General features: G+C 44.7%; 1 protein-coding gene and 1 non-coding gene across 2 annotated transcripts in view; both read left to right on the top strand.

Annotated features, from left to right (window-relative positions):
• Positions 1-22,469, top strand: part of LOC121168293 (armadillo-like helical domain-containing protein 4) — a 117,128-nt gene that overhangs the window by 55,232 nt on the left and 39,427 nt on the right. The gene's annotated exons all lie outside the window — the stretch shown is intronic.
• Positions 18,249-18,354, top strand: LOC121168294. Its single transcript, XR_005885714.1, has one exon. It is a non-coding gene; the product is annotated as a U6 spliceosomal RNA (small nuclear RNA).

Here is a 22,469-nt window from a genome sequence, read left to right as displayed (position 1 = left end):
CACGGACACAGAGTAAGGAGTCTGTATTAAGACGGGCAGAGATTGCCATTACGTCACCACAAGCCAAATGCTGTCTAGGACTGCCGGAGCCTGAAAGAGGCAGGGAACCATCTTTCACTGGAGGTTCTGCAGGGAGTTCAGCCCTGCCAGCTCCATGGTTTCAGACTTGAACGTCTCAGGACCGAGGAAATAAATGTGTGTTGCTTTCAGCTGCCCAGTTTGTGGTGTGCTGTGACAGCCTTAGGGAAGTAATACACTCACCTGCTTTGCCCCAATTTTTGCTTTCCTTTTCTCCATCCCAAGTGTTCATTGCCTAGAAGTGAAAGTGTCCTTGCTGGGTGCTTCCCTGATCACCCAGAAGGCGCTGACTTTCCGGACTCTGAAGCTAGATTGCCTGAGTTCAAGTCCACAACTCACTTGCTGCTAGCTGTGTAGACAGATTGCTTAACCTCTCTGTGCCTTATGTATATCACTAAAATGGGCTTGTGTCTGGAGGCTGCTGCAGGGATGGAAAGAGTTAATACAGCTACAACACTTAGCATAGTACCTAGGCATATGGCTCCCTCTTAACATGCACTTATTCCCACCATTTGTCACTGTCCTATTTTTTGGTTCTTCCATTGCCGGACGTTGCAGTGCTGGACTCAGCTGGCCACGGTGTTCTCCCTGGATTCTATATTTCTTTTTTTTAAAATACATTTTATTATTATTATTATCATTTTATGGTACAGTTCCAAAGGCTCCTGGAATTTCCCTTATCCCAGCCCCAATTCTCCCCCCTCTCCCCCTGCCTAGTTCCTCTATATCATTAGTAAAGTATAGTTCTTCATACACAGTCATATGTCCATCATAGCAGGCATGGACTAAGGCATGAATCCTATTGTCAAGATATAGTAAACAGTTTCATTGTAAGTCCATCTTTGTCTGGAAGTAGAAATGCATACTGTATTGTATCCTCACATCTGGATGTTAGTATCTGTTAGTATCTGTTTCACAGCTACCATACATCCCCTCTAATGAAAAGTTATAATACAAAATCAACAATAGAAATAAAAATAGAAATTTACAATGCCATGAAGTTAAATAACATGTTACTAGATATGACAGTCTCCATTACACAGCTACTGTACATCCCTTTAAATGAAGAGCCACAATACAAAATCAACAACAGAAGAAAAAAGAAATTAATAACACCATGAAATTAAATAACATGTTACTGAATGACTAATGTATCACAAAAGAAAAGAAAAAGAAAATCAAGAACCTTCTTGAAGAAAATGATGCTACTGTATGATCTATGAGTCATTGAATGATTTAATCAGAAGAAAGTGTTTTGAAGAGATGAAACTAACAGAAAACATCAAATCCCATGCAATATAGTTTCCGCTGATTTTTGTTGGTGAAGTGTGTCTCTTCTAGACAACAAATAGATGAGTTTTGTTTTTTAATCCAGTCTACTAATCTATGACGTTTGATTGAGCTTAAGCCATTTACATTCAGAGTTAATATGTATGGGTGGTATTTTGGTCCTGTCATTTTAGGAATGGGTTGTTCATTGGTTTAGTCTTCTGTTGTCATTTTACTGGGATGTTCTTCCCATTTGCCTTTGGTTTTGGTAGGTGCTATTCCTCTTCTCTGTCAAGAGAACATCTTGAAGTATCCTTTGTAGCGTAGGTTTAGGAGAGGCAAATTCTTTTAACTTTTCTTTACTGTGGAAGAATTTTATTTCATTTTCAAAGACAAAAGAAAGCTTTGCTGGATATGTTATCCTAGGCCGACAATTTTTTTCTTTTAGAATCTGGAATATGTTGCTCCATTCTCTTCTGGCCTGTAGAGTTTCCTGTGAGAGATCTCCTGTGAGTTTAATTGGCATTCCTTTATATGTCAATTGATGTTTTTCACGTGCACATTTAAGGATCTTTTCCTTATGTTCAATTGAAGAGAGCTTAATTATCATGAACCATGGTGAATTTTGCTTTCGGTCAAGCCTGTTGGGAGTTCTGTGCCCCTCCTGGGTGTTATTTCCCAATTTTTCTCTAGATTAGGGAAAATTTCCCCTATTATTTCATTAAATACAGCTGTAAACCCAGCTTCTCTTTCTGCACCTTCTGGGACTTCTGTACGATGCCACAGTCAGCATTATTTTCCTGCAGGACCAGTGGAATCCACTGAGCTCAGTGAGTTCTCGCGAGCTCAGTACATGCGCAGTTCACTGTTGTCCCCTGCAGTCCCAAAGCTATTGCCACATTGTACAAAATGGTGCCTGATGTAGAGTTCTTGATCTCTTGGCTGTCAGATCTGAATGCTGTCCAGACCTGTCTTGGGTGGAACCTGTAGAATGCCATGTTGATGCAGTTCACTGAGTCAGAATTGAGTTCACTCCCAGCTCAGTGTATGCTCAGTCCTTTCTCTTGTCTTTGCCTCCTTACACAAAATGGCACCCCCAATTTTTCTTTAGGGGGCTGACTCAGCTGTGAAATCCACCCTGTTCTCGCACTGCCTGTCTGGGATCTGCTGCTCTGTCTCTGCTCCTGGTCAAATCAAATGGACCAGCAGGATGGACAGTTCTTTGTCTCCCAAGCTCCCAGTGAAAGTCCCTTCCCACCTGGTTGCTGGTGGAGTTCTGGCTGCTGGTGGAGTTCAGATCGCTGTTAGCTGAATGCCACTGGAGTATCAGTCACTGCAACACCACACTATTGTGTCTGCTGCTTTCCTGTGTCTGTCAGTCTCCAGGTACCCCTCTGCTGTTGTTCTCTCCTCTCCTATTTCCTGGAATGTGTCCTCTCTGCTTCATCCTGATTAAATGTTTCTCTGTCCATTTAAACGTGTCCTTACCCTATTCCGCCATCTTGATTCTCCGGATTCTATATTCCTTTGTCATTTGATTATATTCCCTGTTATTGGCATCTGCTTTTACTAAAGTTCTCTCAGGAAAGTAAGATAGCTGAGGCATTGAGCTCAAGTGTTGTTATCTAACAGATCTGGGCTGTTTTTGGCTTGGCATTTGTTAAGTGAGTGATTTGGAAAACAACCTTTGTGAACCCTAGTTTCATCTCTTTGATAAAGTGGGGATAAAAGTGACATCTCTTTGATAAAGTGACCTCACTAGGTCGGAGGAGTAAATGAGTCACAGGAGCCAATGGCCCAGCCAGGCTTGATTCCAGCATTCACCCCCACCTTGGGCTCGTTCTCTGATCACCCTCTCTGCAGTTAAAGACTGCCGCATATGCTGTGCATTTGGTGTCCACCACAGCTCCAAAGAGAGTCATTCATCTCAAATTGACGGTGATGCTGCAGCAATGCTTTTCTGTCCACCAGTAACTTCTTATGAAGACTCAAATATGTGAACAGCCTCACCCACTTGTAAATTGGAGCGTGTTTGACATTTTTTGTTTTGTTTTGTTTTGTATCTCCAGTCTTCTGTTCAGTGGGTGCCAGATCCTGTTGTTTTGGCTCCTGCTCTCAGAAGCATCCTGTCTTGAGGAAGGCAGTGGATCAGAATCTGACTTTCCAGGGGGGACCAGGTGAACCAGAAAACAGCAGTTTCAGTCCTGATGTCAGAAATGATTGGTTCTACGGCAGCCAGTGAGGTGGGCTGAGCAAGGCACTAGGGAATTTAGATGTGGTTGTTACCAGTAGGAGGGGGGGGTTTGCCAAATTTTGTGGACTGAAATACCTGGAAGGAAGGAATGATATAAAATGATAGTATTTTGGGCCTGTGCCATGAATACATGTTTACGGAGGATTCTACACTGGACAGTTGATCCACATTGAGGAGATTTTTGGATGCCTGGACAGAGCCAGCAAGAGTCCAGTGGCTGAAAAGGTTTAGCCAGACTCTTTCCTGAGCATTCCCTGGCCATACGTGTCATGGAGAAACGGCATGGGATTGAAACACAGCATATACTCAGGGCTGAGCCGGGCTGAAGCCAGGGGTCAGGAGCTTCATCTGGGTCTCCCAAGGGGGTAGCAGGAGCCCAATTACTTGGGCCATCCTCTGCTGGTTTTCCCAGGCCATTAGCTGGAAGCTGGATTGGAAGTGGAGCAGCCAGGACATGAACCAGTACCCATATGGGAAGATGGCATTGTGGGTGGTGACTTTACCTGCGATACAACAATGCTGTTCCCCTGAGAAGTACTGAGAAATTCTCTGTACAGCTGTCTTATTTTTATACCTCTAAATATTCACTGGGTACAGCTCAATGGTTATCAATATCATAGGTATTCCTTGTCATCATTATCAGTGTCTAAGGTTCACATATGCTCTGATGTCTTGTGGTCCAATTGCTGTTTGGGAGGACTGTCAATTATTGAGGGGCAAATGGTTTTACAATATTTATGCCCCTGCCCCATCTTAGTTGGGCTTTGCTGAAGTTAGTCTATTTATTTGTTAAAATTAGGACCAGGGGCTGGCTCATTGTATAGCAGCGTCTGTCTGCAGTGTTGGGATCCCAAATGGGTGATGGTTCAAGTCCCAACTGTTCCACTTCTGACCCAGTTCTCTCGTAATAAAGCTCAGAAACAGCTGAAGATGATGGAAAGCGCTTGGACTCTTGATTCATGTGGGGGATCCAGAAGAAGCTCTGGGCACCTGGCTCTGACCTGGCTCAGCCCTGGTTGCTGTAGCCTTTTGCAGAGTGAACCAGCAGATAGAAGATTCGCTGTGTCTCTCTCCTCCTGTCTCTGTAACTCTGCCTTTTAAGTAAGTCTTTAGAAAACTACTAGGAGTGAACTGTCTTCTGCCAGTTCTGCAGAGTTAGGCTAAAGAGGCAAATTAGTGCAGTGGGGGTACAAAGCAAGAACAAGCTATTACCCATTTGTGACAAAGAGTTATGTGCCAGCAACAGCAAAGGTGGCTCGTTAATGCTGCTTTTACTACCCTGTGAAGGGAACTCTGGAGATGAATTAAGTCTTTTCAATGCAGGCAGACACATGAAAGAGTGAATAAAATATGGCTTTGAAAAGTGGCAGGAAAGATTAAATTGGGTTCATATTCATCAGACTCAAAAAAGGAATCTGGTATTGATTAACACAGACTCTAATCCAGTGAGCTGGTGTGAAGATGCAGGGAGTATTTATTGCCTTTTACGTTGTTGTCTGTGTGTTGACAACATGGCTTAACACTGTAAGCATCCACCCGACAGATCTGTTGTGGAGCTTTGCAGTCTCTGGGAATCTGAAGCTCTTAACGGAAGAGTCCACAAGTGCGTTCAGAAATACCAGCCAGCTCCCTTCTGATGTAGCATCCAGGGTTTTGTATTCTGCACACATCAAAGGATGTGCTACCTCTGAAAAGATGAACCAGAGTATCACATTTTTTTCCCCTATGCATTAATAACCACTGGCTCTGGGCAGAGTCCACAGACTCCAGCAGTCATTAAACTCCCCATAAACAGTCTGCACAGAGAGAGTTAGTGCTTCGCAGGGCTTTTGGTGGTGTATTTGTGCTGAGTGATGTGGTGTGAATTGGTATTTACAAGGTATTTTTGAGATGATTAGTGGGAAGCATTAGTGGAGCCATTTCCAATAGTTCATCTGGAGCTCTAGCTACACGCTGTGGTTGAAGACACGTTCTGAATCTATGTTCTTAGACCTTGGGTATGTATCCTTAATGAAAGGAACTGGTTCTTAATGCTGATCTTAAAATGAAAGCTCATTCGCTGATGGGATTTAGCATCCGTGCAGACTCCTGTGAAATATTTCGCTGCTTTTCACAGTGGTCTCACTGCACAGGCTTGGACCAAGTGTTTGGCAAAGTGATCTATTGTCTGGTCTGCAGAGGGTTGACTACAGGCATCACACCCAAGTTTATACACACCCTGGAAAATGTGAAGCACCAGAAGGGCCTTTCTCGTGTTTTTCCTCAGGAGGCTCAGCCATGCCCTGTGTTAGTGTAGCCGTCTCCTGGGGATTGCAATCCCCTTCTCCCAGTGTCTTTACGATGGGTTATCTGTCCCCTTGGAAGTGTCTGCCCTTTGTACATTTCTCACCACGCACTCAGCCTTAAGGTTCCTGCTCTAGGATTCACCCATAATTGAGGAGTTCATAGGGCCTCTTCATGTGTCCCATCTTTCTATTCTGTGGTCTATGTTTTAGCATTCCCAGGCTTTTTACATTTTACACTTTTCTGAGCAAACCTGCAGTAGAAAACAGTGATGGAACAGGTAGTCAAACAACTAGATTTGAATAGGAAAAGGATAATTAACCCAGAACATTCTGAAACTCATGGATTTGACTTTTAAGCTTATTTAACTTATTTTTTTTTTTAAAAAAGATTTATTTATTTTTATTGGAAAGTCAGATATACAAAGGAGGAGAGACAGAGAGGAAGATCTTCCATTGCTGACTTACTCCACGAGTGGCTGCAACAGCTGGAGCTGAGCCGATCTGAAGCCAGGAGCTTCTTCTGGGTCTCCCTTGCTGGTGCAGGATCCCAAGACTTTGGGCCATCCTTGACTACTTTCCCAGGCCACAAGCAAGTTGCTGGATGGGAAGTGGAGCAGCCAGGATGTGAACCGACACCCACATGGGATCCTGGTGCATGCAAGGTGAGGACTCTAGCTGCTAGGCAACCATGATGGGCCCATATTCAGCTTATTTTATGTTACTTGTTTCAACTTTTGGTTTCTTCCTTTTAATGACCTCCTAACCATAATATTTGTTTTATTTTAAAAACAGATTTAGGAGTGCAGTGATACCACCCACCCTACACCTCCTCCTGCCCATGTTTTCCAGCCAACCTCTTTTTGTCTTCCTTTTTAAAAAAATATTTACAATGACATGCTTTCATTTCACTTCATAATCACAGGCTAATACTACATTAGGTAAAGATATCAGCAAACAGCAAGTAGAAAATGAAAATTACTATTCCTCACAAGTGTAAGCAAATATTGAACACAATAATCAAATTCTAGAATGTCATGTTGTCCCTAAAAATTAGTTTTTTTGGTATTCTGCCTGCTAGTGCTCACTAGTCAGAGAAAACCTGTATTTGTCTTTTTGGGACAGTTTTTTTTTTTACTAAGCATTTAGTTGCAGAAGACAACATTTTATTCATTTTTATAACTGGGTAGTATTTCATAGTATATATATATATATATATGCGCACCACATTTTCAGATCTGGAGAACAGTGTGTACTCGGGCATCACCCACCGCCAACATCATGTGGTGGATGGGATTGGGAGGGGGCAGCCTTGGGGTCTAGAGGTTAAAAACCAGCATCCTGTTAGCTGCTGGTAGGTTCCAGTCCAGGTACGTCTTCATGCTTGTAGCCCTGTTCCAGCCACTGTGTACACATGGTGAGCTGTCCCTGGGCCAGTGCACCATTTGGCACCAGGCTCCACCTGCTGCCCACCAGGCAGTGAGCTCTTGGGTCTTGGGACTATGAATTGTGCTTAGGTACCTCCATGTTGAGCCCACTGTGCTTCTGGGTTGCAAATCAATCCTGAAGACTCCCAACAACAGAGTAACTTTTCCTTTGAAGGTAAGCAAGGGTACTGAGACCTGGTAGGTTGGAGGAGAGGGACCAGATGATCTTTATGGGTAAGACTGATATACCAGCCTCCTTTGAGTCCTGTGTAGAACTTGTTATCGCCAAACAATGCTGACCACCAAATACCAGTCCATGCAAAACCTAAGACTCGGGGCTTGTCTAGCAGGAGCATAACCTAGTACCTGACATAATGATGGATCAGGAGACAGGTCACATTAGGCAGGGCCATGACATTAACTAGCACAGGAGAGAACCATTTCTGGGGGTAGATTCTGTGGGGGATGTGTGGGCCAAACCCTGTGGAAATACTAGTCCCACTGGTTAGCTCAAGAGTTGGGGTGGTGATGGACTAAGTTAGGTGTGACCAAGGAGCCTGCCATCACTCACAGGTAAAGGAACCAACAACAGTCTGGGCTGGTCAAGGCAGCAGCACCCAAATGTGCATCCTGAATAGGGTGTGGAGTGGGCTGGGCTGCAACGTTCACCAGCTCATACAAGGCCAAATGGAAGACCAGACTGTGTTGGGAACTGGCCTAAAACCCACTGGCATGTATGAGAACTGGGTCTGGGAGTGGATCAAGTGGAGGAACTTGGGGAACTCCACTGGCAACTCATAGCTCCCGCTGGTGAACATGTGGTCCAGACCTGGGGGTGAGACAAGCTGGGCAAGGTAGCTCCAAGGCCGGCCAATGTGTGAATTGGCAATACAATGGGATGGATCAGGCAGGACTGAGCAAACCTTAGCACACAAGCAAAATTAGAAACCAGGGTGGAACATAGGTCATGCTGAGCTAGGCTCTTACACCTCCTGGTCTGCATGAGCCTGGAATGCCAAGTCACAGCATCTAAGGCAAAGCCCAACACAGCTGAGTCAGAGCAACCACTGGCATGCGTGCGATCTATGGCTGGGAACAGGCCAGGTTGGGGAGCTAAGGGGACACCCTAGCTGGGTTGAGGTTCCCACTGAGGAGTGCATGGGCTGGAATGGGGGCTGCATTCTGATCTGGATATGGCTGCAGTCTCTCTTGGCACAAGTGTGGACTGGGACTGGATGCACCAAGCCGGGCCAGACTCCAACACCATCTGGTGTTCTGGAGGACCAGGGTAGATGTGGGACTGACTAGGCTAGGTCTCAGCCCCTACTGAGCCATGTGTGAGCTGTATGTGGGTATGGACGAGCCGTGGCTGGGCTGAAATATCCAACAGCAAGAACCAGATTGGGTTGAAGGCCAGTCAGGAAAGGCCACTGTTCCTGCTAGGACAGGAGGTAGACTGAGTAGGGCTGGCTCATGGACTTCCTGGTATGCTCAAAATCTGACATTGGGAGAGGTTCTGATGGACAGGCCAGGGCAATTCCTCTGGCAGGACACAGACCCAGCAGGTAAGCGCAAGAATCACGATAGAAAACAGCCCAGAACAGGCCATGGAAAGTTTTCCACTTCATACATTTGGCTTGACAACCACTCTCACTGTTGGACAACCACTCCCACTGGGGGGTGTGGGCTGGGATGGGGGCAGGCCAGGCCAGGCAGGACTACAACACCTGTGGGCCTCATTTTAACTAGATCGGAGAAAAGCCTGGATGGGCTGAATGTCCTGACTGGTGTAAGCTACAATTAGAGTGTGTGAAGGTTGTTTGGGCTTAGCCACAGCATCAGCTGGCAGAAGCTGGCAATGGGGGCTAATTCTGTCAACTTAAACCACAGAATCACCTAGAGAGTGCATAATCCGGGAGTGGGAATGGGAATGCCTGGAAGGGAAATAGTGGACTCCTCCCTCTTGGGTTATCACTCCCACGGTAGGACATGAAAACTAGCACAGCGGCTGAGGTGGCTAGACAGAAAGGTGTCCAACAGCAAATGGTGGGCTAGATATTGGAGCTGGTTAGGTTAAACTAGTATTCAATGCCCATTGACAAGTATGAGAGCTGAATGGGATGTGGGACAGACTGAACTAGTCTGCTATACATACTGGCAAGCACTGGGACCAGGGCAGGGGGCGGGCCTGGTGAGGGTTATTGTGGGTCACTCCAACTAGGCTGCAGCTCCCATTGGTTTATGTGAGGGCCGAGTGTGTGCTGGGCAGAACCAGGCTGGACTGCAACACCCATTGGTTCCAGTGGAAGACAGGGCTGGAAACAGAACCAACCCAGCAATTGCAACCACCAGCTGATTGGGGCGATGGACTGTACTGGAACCTGTACTTGCAAGTACACACTTTCACTTTGTCTTCCATGAAATGCAAGTGCAAGAGCCAAGCCTCCTTAGAGGCTTGGACAGAGCAGTGGAGAGCATAACCAGATGGTGGATATGGCAGTCTATAGGAACCTTCAGAGGATACCTGGCACCACAACAGAGGACAGAACAAATCAATCAACTACTGCAACTATATGTTGGCTGTGAAAAACTGGACAAAAAGAGACTCTAAGGTGGATTGTGTCAATCAGTGGATTCTGCAGCAATCTCATCGTGCTTGGAAAGGCAAGATTGGCAGCAATTCATAACTGTTGAACTATCAAAACCACTTGAGCAAGACCCTTAGAGCATGCCCCACATCAGGGACCTGGAATGGGTGGGAGACTGGGTGAGGCTTCTCCCTTAAAATCCCCCTTTACCCCAGATATAGGAAAGAAAAACAATGTGGAAATAATGGTATTACCCACTCTCCTGTAGCCCCTGAAATTTGTGCCCTAATTAACTATGTAAAGATTGTCATAAAATGGATAAAAAATAAATACCACATTTTCTTTCTCTAGCCATTGATGGAATCAACATCAATGATTTTTCTCTATATCTTAGTTACTGTGAGTTGAGCTGTTATAAATTTTGGAGTGCAAATAATTCCCATATGCAGGAGTGGATGGCTGGGTCCCATGACAGATCTATTTTCAGTTCTCTGAGGAATCTCTGTCCTGACTTCCATAATGGAGTGACCTTGATTTCTCTGGCAGGGTTTTCTCTTTTGTTGCTTTGGGAATGAAAGCATGGGTTTGTAGGTGGTAGTGAGCGAGCACAGGTTGATCTTTGCGTGTTTGACCCAGACTTGTGCTGCGGTGTCTTTAAAGGTCTTTGGATTCAGGTGATGTGTGTTATTTAGGAGACACTGAGACCCTGAGACACGAAGTAGCTTGTCCACAGTCCTGACCTGTGGGAATCTCTGGTCTTTTGTCTCTTAGGCCAGTGTTCTGATTACTACATCTAGTTGCCACATTGACTTCTTTCACTTCATCTCTGTCCATCAACACACACACATACATACACATGGAATATTTATTTTAAGCAAGGGCACTAGTGTGGTTGGTGCAGTGTTATTGCAGGCCATTCCTCTGCTTGTGGTGCTAACATTGCATATGGGCATTAGTTCTAGTCCTGACTGCTCCACTTCTGTTCCAGCTTCCTACTGGAAATGACCTGAGAAGCAGTGGAGGATGGCCCAAGTCCTTGGGCTGCTGTACCCATGTGAGAAACCTGGAAGAAACTCCTTTAAATTGGCTCGGCTCTAGCCGTTGAGGCCAACTGGGGAGTGAACCAGTAGATGTAACACCTCTCTCTCTGCATCTCTTTGCATCTTTGCAACTCTGCCTTTTAAGGAAAACAAATCTTAAAAAAGACATTAGCTTGGGCCCAGCGTGGTAGCTTAGCGGCTAGAGTCCTTGTCTTGTATGCATCAGGATCCCATATGGGTGCTGGTTCTAGTCTTGGTGGCCTCGCGTCCCATCAACTCCCTGCTTATGGCCTGGGAAATCAGTCAAGGACATCCCAAAACCTTGGGACCCTGCACTCAGAAGAATCTCCTGGCTCCTGGCTTCAGATTGGTATAGCTCCTGCCATTGTGGCCACTTGGGTAGTGAATCCATGGACGGAAGATCTTCCTCACTGTCTCTCCTTCTCTCTGTATAGCTGACTTTCCAATAAAAATAAAATAATTTTTAGAAAACACATTAGTTTTAGGCTGTCATGTCTAAGTTTGAATTTTACTCAATGCTAACTTAATGATATGACTTAATTTATCCCTGTAAACCTCATTTTCTTTCTCATCTGTAAACTGAGTAGTTTATAGAGTTATTGTGAGGATTTATGTGTGCAGAATTTTTAACAAATTGTTTGGCACCTGAATGTCTGATTGATGTCTGCCTGTATTTCTGTTTGAATGTACAAGACACTGGCTTGGGCCAAGGAGCTGAAGTAAAGAGATAGTTGTGTTTTTAGTAGGAAAGCATCATGTTCATTTACCTCCACCTAGGTTATATTATGTTGGTTTTACACTGTATTGATTTGAGATCCTGCAAGAAAAGTCAAGTTTCTTTTTCTAGTTTAAGTGAGGCTTCTAGATTTATGGTGGTTGTGATACTCAGATGGTTGAGGGATCCAGGTTCCTGCACATGCTCACTGTGATGTTGTTGTCTGGGAACAGGAGGGAGAGTGTGTGGGAGACATGCCTATTAAGGTGTGGGCTCTCAAGTCACACATCACTCTGACAATATTTCATTCAACACACTCAGCTGCTATGCCACTACTAACTGCAAAAGACTAGGAAACTGTGACCAGACCTGGCTCTCTTGCTATAGAAGAAGAGGATAATGGATTTTAATGGACAGCTAATGGGCTTTGCCTAGGAGCCTGACCTAACCAGCACTGGCCAGAAGGAGGGGTGCTCAGGGGGAGCTATGAGGCATGATACTGACAGAATGCTGGTTTTGGATATTAGTTCAGAGAGAGACTTGCATTATGACCTTGACCAAAGTGCCTGACTCTTAGCAGCTGTATCTATGCTGTGAAGGACAGCCTGGAACTGCACATCTCCAAGGTTCCATCTAGGCATGTGAATGTTGCCTGAGCCTCCCCCACCACGTCAGAGGTTCCCTTTCTCCTAAGGCAGCCCTCACTGTACGTTATGCGACACATAGCTAGTACAATACTGTTTGGTGTGAGGTTTAACATTGTGTTAATGCTTGACCTTTGTAAAGGAACAAGTATGATAATAGAATATTTGGCAGATATCAGAAGATCAAACATTTAAACATAGGTGGATGGCTCAGTTCACAAATGTGAGTCACTGAGGGCTCTTTGAGGAAGGGTGTTTTAGATTTGAGGTACTGCGCAAGTTTCTTTAGGAATGAGACAGAGCTGAGAGGTAGCCACTGAGGTCTTTTCTGGGCTCACATTTTATGACTCCGTAACTCAGCAACTCTTTCTAAGTTGGGAGAATTCCATCTTCATTCTTTCTAATGGCATTCTGTCTAATAGTTCTTTTATTATTATGTTTTGCAATCAAGTTAAACTTCTGAGTAAAAGTTTCCATCTTTGCAAGGTCAACTTAATGCACATTAAGCTTTAAGGGAGAACATTCTTCCCTCTATGAATAGAGCTGTATTTTTAAATCCTTTAGCATTTCAGGCCAGGGTCTGAGTACTTAGAAGATATTAAAAGGCAGGACCATGTAGTTTGCTGAGCATTTGAATCATGTTTTCTAGATTTAAATTAAAAACAAATCCCTCAGAGATTTCAGTTTTAAAACAGTGTACTTCGTATTCTAGAAAAAGCTGAGTTCCAGTTTTGAAGTTGGCCTCCTTCAATTTGAAGGAGGGAATTACTGGTGGGAAGACACGGAATATCAAATACATAAAGCAGGAGTGTCTCCAAACTTCATAGAGCATCGGGGTCATTTGAAAAGCCCATCTGGTTTTGTTTTTGAGTCGGTGGGTGAGGAGATACCTGAGACTGCCTGAGATGAGCTGAGCTCCCAGACGAGACCTTGATGCTGCTGACCTGTGGACTCAGCTTTGAGCAGGGATGTACAGCACACCTCCTGCTCCTCTGGCATTTTCCAAATTTAAAACCACATAGAAAAGATCATACATCATGATCAAGTGGGATTTATCCCAGAGATGCAAGGGTGGTTCAGCATTTGCAAATCAATAAACATCATAAATCACAGCAGCAGAATAAGGAATAAAAGCCATATGGTCATCTCAGGAGATGCAGAGAAAGCATTTGGTAAGATTCAGTAGCCCTTTATAGTTAAAAAATGAAACTCCATGAATTAGGTATACAGGGAACTTGCTTCAAAGCTATAAAGACTGTGTATGACAAATAGCCAATCTGAAAAAGTTTCGCCTCAGATCTGGAAATGTCAATTTTCACTGTTCTTACTTAATGTAGACAACAATGTCAACTTTCACTGGTTTTTTTTCATTTTTTATTGTATTTTTGACAATCTTTACATAGTTAATTAGGGTAAAAAGGTTCAAAGGCTAAGGGAAATGGGTAAACTAAAAGTTCCATATTGTTTCTTTCCTATATCTGGGGTAAAGGGGGATTTTAAGGGAGAAGTCCCACCCAGTCTCCCACCCTCCCCAGGTCCCGAATGTGGGGCATGCTCTGAGGGTCTTGCTCAAGTGGTTTTGATAGTTCAACAGTTATGAATTGCCACAATCTTGCCATTCCAAGCACGATGAGGTTGCTGCAGAATCCACTGATTGACACAATCCCCCTTAGAGTCTCCATTTGTCCAGTTTTCACAGCCAACATATGATTGCGGTAGTTGATTGATTTGTTCTGTCCTCTGTCTTTTCATGGTTAGGGTTCTGAGTCTGGCAGTTCGATGAAGTGATCCCCAAAGAAACTTTGTCTGAGGTGATCCCAGAAAAGATTGTTGTATGTACTAGCAAGTACAGGTTCCAGTACACTCCATCGCCCCAATCAACTGGTGGTTGCAATTGCTGGGTTGGTTCTGTTTCCAGCCCTGTCTTCCACTGGAACCAATGTGTGTTGCAGTCCAGCCTGGTTCTGCCCAGCACACACTCGGCCCTCACATAAGCCAATGGGAGCTGCAGCCTAGTTGGAGCGACCCACAATAACTCCCATCAGGCCTGCCCCCTGCGCTGGTCCCAGTGCTTGCCAGTATGTATGGCAGACTAGTTCAGTCTGTCCCACATCCCATTCAGCTCTCATACTTGTCAATGGGCATTGAATACTAGTTTAACCTAACCAGCTCCACTATCTAGCCCACCATTTGCTGTTGGATGCCTTTCTGTCTAGCCACTCCAGCCCCTGTGTTAGTTTTTGTGTCCTACCATGGGAGTGATAACCCAAGAGGGAGGAGTCCACTATTTCCCTTCCAGGCAATTACCACTCCCGGATTTCGCACTCTCTAGGTGATTCTGTGGTTTAAATTGACAGAATTAGCCCCCAGTGCCAGCTTCTGCCAGCTGATGCTATGGCTAAGCCCAAACAACCTTCACACACTCTAATTGTAGCTTACACCAGCCAGAACATTCAGCCCATCCAGGCTTTTCTCCGATCTAGCTCACATGAGGCCCACAGGTGTTGTAGCCCTGCCTGGCCTGGCCTGCCCCCATCCCAGCCCACACTCTTCAGTGAGAGTGGTTGTCCAGCAAGGGAACACCCCCATATTCCTTCTGCCAGCCTTGCTCTCTCCCTTCCTGGTTCTTTCGTGTGCTGTTGGGTGCTGCGGCCACATCTGGTATGGGTCATCTCACCTTGGTGTTCCGTAATGTGCACTGGATTTTGTCATGACCAAACCTGGCCTACCTCACTCTCTGTTCTGGTGCTCGGATTCGCCAGTGGAAAGCGTGAACTGATTCAGCCTGGTCTGCCCCCAACCCATGCCAAATGTATGTAGTGGAAAATTTTCCATAGCCTGTTCTGGGCTGTTCTCTATCGTGCCTCTTGTGCTTATCTGCCGGGTCTGTGTCCTACCAGAGGAATTGCCCTGGCCTGTCCATCATAACCTCTTCCAATGTCAGATTTTGAGCATACCAGGAAGTCCATGAGCCAGCCCTACTCAGTCCACCTCCTGTCCTAGCAGGAACAGTGGCCTTTCCTGACTGGCCTTCAACCCAATCTGGTTCTTACTGTTGGATGTTTCAGCCCAGCCACGGCTCGTCCATACCCACATACAGCTCACACATGGCTCAGTAGGGGCTGAGACCTAGTCTAGTCGGTCCCACATCTACCCTGGTCCTCCAGAACACCAGATGGTGTTGGAGTCTGGCCCGGCTTGGTGCATCCAGTCCCAGTCCACACTTGTGCCAAGAGAGACTGCAGCCATATCCAGATCAGAATGCAGCCCCCATTCCAGCCCATTCACTCCTCGGTGGGAACCTCAACCCAGCTAGGGTGTCCCCTTAGCTCCCCAACCTGGCCTGTTCCCAGCCATAGATCGCACGCATGTCAGTGGTTGCTCTGACTCAGCTGTGTTGGGCTTTGCCTTAGATGCTGTGACTTGGCATTCCAGGCTCATGCAGACCAGGAGGTGTTAGAGCCTAGCTCAGCATGACCTATGTTCTACCCTGGTTTCTAATTTTGCTTGTGTGCTAAGGTTTGCTCAGTCCTGCCTGGTACACCCCATTTCATTACCAATTCACACATTGGCCAGCCTTGGAGCTACCTTGCCCAGCTTGTCTGACCCCCAGGTCTGGACCACATGTTCACCAGCGGGAGCTATGAGTTGCCAGGGGAGTTTCCCAAGTTCCTCCACTTGATCCACTCCCAGACCCAGTTCTCATACATGCCAGTGGGTTTTAGGCCAGTGCCCAGCACAGTCTGGCCTTCCATTTGGCCTTGTATGAGCTGGTGAACGTTGCAGCCCAGCCCACCCCACACCCTATTCAGGATGCACATTTGGGTGCTGCTGCCTTGACCAGCCCAGACTGTTGTTGGTTCCTTATGTGTGAGTGATGGCAGGCTCCTTGGTCACACCTAACTTAGTCCATCACCACCCCAACTCTTGAGCTAACCAGTGGGACTAGTATTTCCACAGGGTTTGGCCCACACATCCCCCACAGAATCTACCCCCAGAAATGGTTCTCTCATGTGCTAGTTAATGTCATGGCCCTGCCTAATGTGACCTGTCTCCTGATCCATCATTATGTCAGGTACTAGGATATGCTCCTGCTAGACAAGCCCCGAGTCTTAGGTTTTGCATGGACTGGTGTTTGGTGGTCAGCATTGTTTGGTGATAACAAGTTCTACAAAGGAAAAGTTACTCTGTCGTTGGGAATCTTTAGGATTGATTCACATCCTAGAAGCACAGTGGGTTCAACATGGAGCTACCTAAGCAGCAATTCAAAGCACCAAAACCCAGAACTCATGGCTGGGCGGCTAGCATGCCATTTGACATCAGACTCTGCCTGCTGGTCGCTCAATGCCATCTGCTGCCCAGTGATTGTGGCAGGTGGGCCCCATGCCTGCGCAGGATCCTGAGACTACTCCCCCTTTGTAGTCACCCTTAAAGGAGCAGACCCTGGACATGATGCAGTCCCGGGGCCAGCTCATCATGTGCACGCAGTGACTGGAGTCAGGGCTGCTTTTTCTGTTCTTAGTCAATGTAGTACTGGAAGTTTTAGCAAGAGCAATTAGGGAGGAGAAATAAATAAAAGGCATTAAAATTGATAAAGAGAAATTTAAGTTATCCGTGTTTGTAGATGACATGATGTTGTACGTGGCATAACCCAAGCCAGTTTAGTGTAGTACCAGGTTACAAAAAAAGACGTGAAAAATGCTAATATATTAGTGATAGATTCCCTGAAAGATAAATCAAGAAAAAATTACCATTCATGCTAACCACAAAAAATTAAATATTTAGAAATAAATTTAACCCAAGAAGTGAAGGTTTCATATGTTGAAAGCATGAATCACTGATTAAAAGAATCATCCAAGATATACACAGACAAGATATTCATTGCTCATGATTTGAAGAGTCAATATCATTTAGCTGTCCATATGACTTATAATGATCTACAGGTTTAATGGAATCTCTGTCAAAATACCACAGATATTCTTCACAGAATTAGAAAAAAAAAACCCTACAATTTTTATGGAATCACAAAAGACCCAGAACAACCAAGACAATCCTGAGCAAAATAATCAAGCTGGAGGCATCACAATAGACATCAAAGCATGATACAAAGCTGGGTAATAAAGCAGCATGGTACTGGCATAGCAGTTAATACATAGGTCGATAGAATGAACAGAGAACCCAAAAATTAATCCACATACCTGCAGCAGCTAACTTATTTTTGACGAAAGTGTTCAGATCATGCATTTTATAAGGATAATCTCTTTAAGTCACAGAATGTAGTTAAGAACCTGCATTAGATTCTTATCTCTCACTATATATGAAAATCAACTCAAAATCAACTCAGATCCAAAGCTTTTAAATGGCTGCAAGAAAATATAGGGGAAGCATTTTCATGTCATTGTTGTAGGAGATAACTTCTTGGACACAGCCCTCAAATCACAGGAGAAAAAGTAGAACCAAACAAATGGGACTTATCAAAGTCAGGGGTGTCTGCACAGCAAAGAACATGGTCAGCAGAGCGTGGAGACAGTCAAGAGAATGGGAGAAATATTTGTGAGCTACCTATTCAATAATATGTGCTCTAGAGTGTATCACTAACTTAGAAAACCAGTAACGAAGCACAGCCAGTGCACTCAAGACTGTCAGTAGACGGTTCTCAGAAGAAGAAATATAAAGGACCAGCAAATCATCCGAAAAGATAACTCAGCATCACTAGCCATCAGGCAAATGAAAGCCAGAGTCACAATGAGTAATCACCTCACCCCTGACGGAATGACTAAAATCCGAAAGACAAATTGGTAACAGTTGTTGGCGTGCATGCAGAGAAAGGCAAACACTTAACAAACTTATTAACTGCTGGCAAGAATAAACTAGTGCAGCCACTGTGGAGAACATTCTGAGAATTCTTAAAAAAGCTAACCATAGGGTATTCGCTTCGGCAGCGCATGTGCTAAAATGGGAATGATACAGTGAAGATTAGCATGGCCCTTGTGCAAGCATGGAATGCAAAATCTAAATGCGGAGAGCCAGGTTTGTGGGGTAGTGAGTTAGGCTGCTGCCTGCAACGCCGACATCTGTATGCCTCTAGTTCAAGTCCTGGTTGCTTCATTTGTGACCAGCTCCCTGCTTACCTGGGAAAGCAGAGGAATATGCCCAAGTGCTTGGAGTCCTGCACTCATGTGGGAAACCCAAAGGAAGATTCTGGTTCCTGGCTTCAACCTGACCCACCCATTTGGGGATTCAATGGAAAACCTCTCTCTGTTTCTTCCTCTGTAACTCTGCTTTTTAAAGAAACAAATAATTTTTTTAAGCTGGAAATAGACTTGCTCTGTGATCCCGTAGTTCCACTTCTGGATGCATACCCAAAATGCATGAACATGTTGTATCAGCCTGTACCATTATTTATAGCAGCACTGTTTTTAATAACCAAAATATAGAATCAATAAGGGTGTCCATCATCAGATGAATATTTAGAGAAAGCGTTGATGTATGCACACACTAGAATGTTACTGGGGTGCAAAAAGGAATGATATTGTACCACTTACGTCAAAATCAATGCAACTGAAAGACATCATATTGAATGTAAATAGAATCAGATGATACCGGGCGCATTCAGGGTGGTATGGCCGTAGACTATAGTAAGAATCAGAAATGCAAACATTACATACTCTCTCTTGTGTGTGGAAACTAAATTTAAATAAAAAGCAATACAAAAACTAAACTAAAATAGGAAGAAATGCTTGTTTATCAACACTGCTACAAAATAGTTTTTTTTTTCCAGTCTTTGTTTTACAACCTTATGAAACCAGTTATTAAAAATGTTACTACTGTAGTTTTAATGATCTGTGATAACTTTAAAATATACTGTGTTGGGTGAAGTGGTCATCTTCCCACTTGATTTTCGCTGATAGCCCTTGCCAATGTCCTCATTAGATAAGGGATTTATTTATTTATTTTTGCTTTCTACCTGTTAAACTCATTTGGAGAAGCATTAAACTCTTGACTGTAATGTAACTTAGAAATATGTTATCTCAAAAACAGCAACAAAAGATTCTTTGGTATTAGTTGATTAAATGTGAGGTGACTTATGTTGCCTGATGTTGGTAATTAGCCTCTGTGACACTTTTATTTAAAAAATGTTTATTTTTAAAAATTTTACTAGAAAGGCAGAGTTAAGAGAGAGGAAGGGAGACAGAAAAAGAGAAAACAGTATCTTCCATCCACTGACTCACTCCCTGAATGGCTGCTTGGGCCAGGGCTATGCCAGGCTGCATCTGGGAACCAGGAGCTTCTTCTGGATCTCCCGTGTGAGTGCAGAGGCCCAAGCACTTGGCTCATCTTTGGCGCTTTCTTGGGTTCTTTAGCAGGGAGTGGGATCAAAAGTAGAACACTAGGTCTGGGAATGGCAGACATTTGGGGTGCTGGCATCACCAGTGGCCGTTTCATCTGCTGTTTCACAATGCCAACTACATTTTTTACTTTTTAAAGATTTATTTTTTTTAAAATTTTTATTGGAAAGGCGGATATACAGAGAGGAGAGACAGAGAGGAAGATCTTCCATCCGATGATTCACTCCCCAAGTGAGCACAACGGCCGATACTATGCCGATCCGAAGCCAGGAGCTTCTTCTGGGTCTCCCACACGGGTGCAGGGTCCCAAAGCTTTGGGCCGTCCTCGACTGCTTTCCCAGGCTACAGGCAGGGAGCTGGAAGGGAAGCGGAGCTGCCGGGATTAGAACCGGTGCCCATATGGGATCCCGGGCGTGCAAGGTGAGGACCTTAACCACTGCGCCACCGCGCCGGGCCCCATTTTTTACTTTTTAAAAAGGATTTATTTATTTGGGGCCAGAGAGAGCGAGAGTAAGAGACTGATTCCATCTATTGGTTTACTTCCCAAATCACTGTGGTGGTAGGGACTGAGGCAAGCTGAAATCAGAGCCAGAAACTCCAATTGTGCCTCCCAAATGGGTGCCAGGGGCCCAAGGACCTGGGCTGTCTTCTGCTGATTTTCCTGGTACATTAGCAGGGAGCTGAGCTGGATTGGAATCAGAGTATTTGGGGTTTGAACCAGTGCTCCAATATGGATGCTGGCATTGCGGGTAGTGGCTTAATGTGCTGCACCAGGACACCAGCCCTTTTGCACCTTTTAATACTGGAAGATCCAGAAATCCAGGAAAGAGCCTTGTTTATTTCATCTCTCTCTCCAGTGAGTTTGTCACATGTTTGTGTACTTCATAAGCCTTTTAAAACAATCTGGTAAGTGAATGGTTACAAAGTCTGTTTAATACATAAGAGGAAATGTGGCTCCATATAGGATCCAATTGGGGATATTTTCTTGGTGTTTCTATTTCCTCTCCTTAGTGAGGGCTACTTACGTGTGCATGAGCAAATGGCTTGAGTAGTCCTCGCAGCTGGGCAGCCACTGTAGCTGTTGAGCGTGAGAGCATGAAGCAACACCACTTTCTTTCTTTAGCAAACTTGTCAACTGTTGTAATCCAGATCCTAGGGAGAAGCGACTCCATGGCCTACCTCGGTGTGGGTGGGAATTGATGCCATGCTTGATTTCAGTGGACTTGGCGCTGGCACTGTGGTTTAGTCTGTAAAGCCCCTGCCTGTGGTACTGGCATCCCATGTGGGTGCTGATTCAAGTCCTGGTTGCTCTTCTGCCAGTCCAACTTGGCTGATGTGCCTGGGGAAACAGTGGAAGATGGCCCAACTGCTTGGGCCGCTGCATCCAAATACCTGGATACTGGGAAGACTCTCCCGGCTCCTGGTTTTGCATGTGCCATCTGGGAAGCAAACCAATAGATGAAAGATTTTCTCTTTCTCATCCCTCCTCTATATCACTCTTTCAAATAAATAAAGATTTATTTATTTATTTTTATGGGAAAGACAGATATACAGAGAGGAGGGGATTCAGAGAGGAAGATCTTCCTTCCGATGATACACTCTCTAAGTGGCCGCAACAGCTGGAGCTGAGCCAATCCGAAGCCAGGAGCCTGGAGTTTCTTCCTGGTCTCTCATGCGGTGCTTGGTCCCAAGGCTTTTGGGCCGTCCTCGACTGCTTTCCCAGGCCACAAGCAGAAAGTTAGATGGGAATTGGGGCTGCCGGGATTAGAACTGGTGCCCATATGGCATCCCAGCATGTTCAAGGTGAGGACTTTAGCCACTACACTATTGTGCTGGGCCCTAAATAAAGTTTAAAAAATAAAAATTAAGGACTTAAGTGGTGATGCCAGAATAATTTTGTGTATAAATTTTTAATGTTTGTGCTTAAACTATCAAGTGCAGTTTTTTTGTGTACTACTGCAGGCATTGGGAGCTTTACTGCCATGTGACAATCCCACATCATTGCTTTAGGAAAAAGAATCTCGTTGGATGTCATGTAGTCAGAAAGCCCTATACTGTAACCTTGCAGATAGGTAACTCTTCATTGCATATTTCAATGTAGGTTCAAAGCCATCACATAACTTATTTGGCCAATACAGAAACTGAGAAGTGTGCAGAGTGACCTTGCTAATTCCATTGAGTACGTGTGCTATCCTTCTTCCTTGAGAGGCAATGTGGGAGTTTGTGTGATTGTTCTCACCAAAGTTGTTTAGCTCTGTCTTCCGCTTCTCAGATGGATTTGCAGATGGGCTTTCTTGTGGTTCATGAGTTGGCAGTTCTTGCCTACTTTCTCAATGAACAATGAGTTTTAAGCTTCTATTATTACTATCACAATGTGATTTAAAAAAATATATTTTCACATATGCTCTACCTGACTACCAGCTCTGGATTTGGTAGGTCAAGGTTGATTATTGGTTTCTGTGTTTATTTAGTAGCCTTGTACAGTTATTCTGTTTGCTTGTGTCTTGGTTTCCATCTATTTAGAAGGGGGAGAAGAGTAGAATCAACTTTTGGGAGGTACTAACAACACTGTCTAAGTTTCTCCACATTCCATCTGTAAGAAGCTAAATATTTTTGGCTCTCTGGAGCTTAAATTTTATCACATCATAACATACTTGTAAATACTGTATAGAACAGGAAACCACAAAATATGACATGGAGTCCTACATTGCTGGCATAATAGGATGGTGATGTGACCGCTGTGAGTGTGGCGCCCAGAAACCATCCTCCGTAAAACTCAGGTGCACATCACTCAGCACTAGA

The sequence above is a fragment of the Ochotona curzoniae genome, unplaced genomic scaffold (assembly GCF_017591425.1).
Source record: "Ochotona curzoniae isolate NIBS_2020 unplaced genomic scaffold, NIBS_Ocur_1.0 patch98, whole genome shotgun sequence".
Taxonomy (NCBI): domain Eukaryota; kingdom Metazoa; phylum Chordata; class Mammalia; order Lagomorpha; family Ochotonidae; genus Ochotona; species Ochotona curzoniae.
Note: the sequence above shows the minus strand (reverse complement) of the source record. Positions and strands in the feature narration are given on the sequence as shown.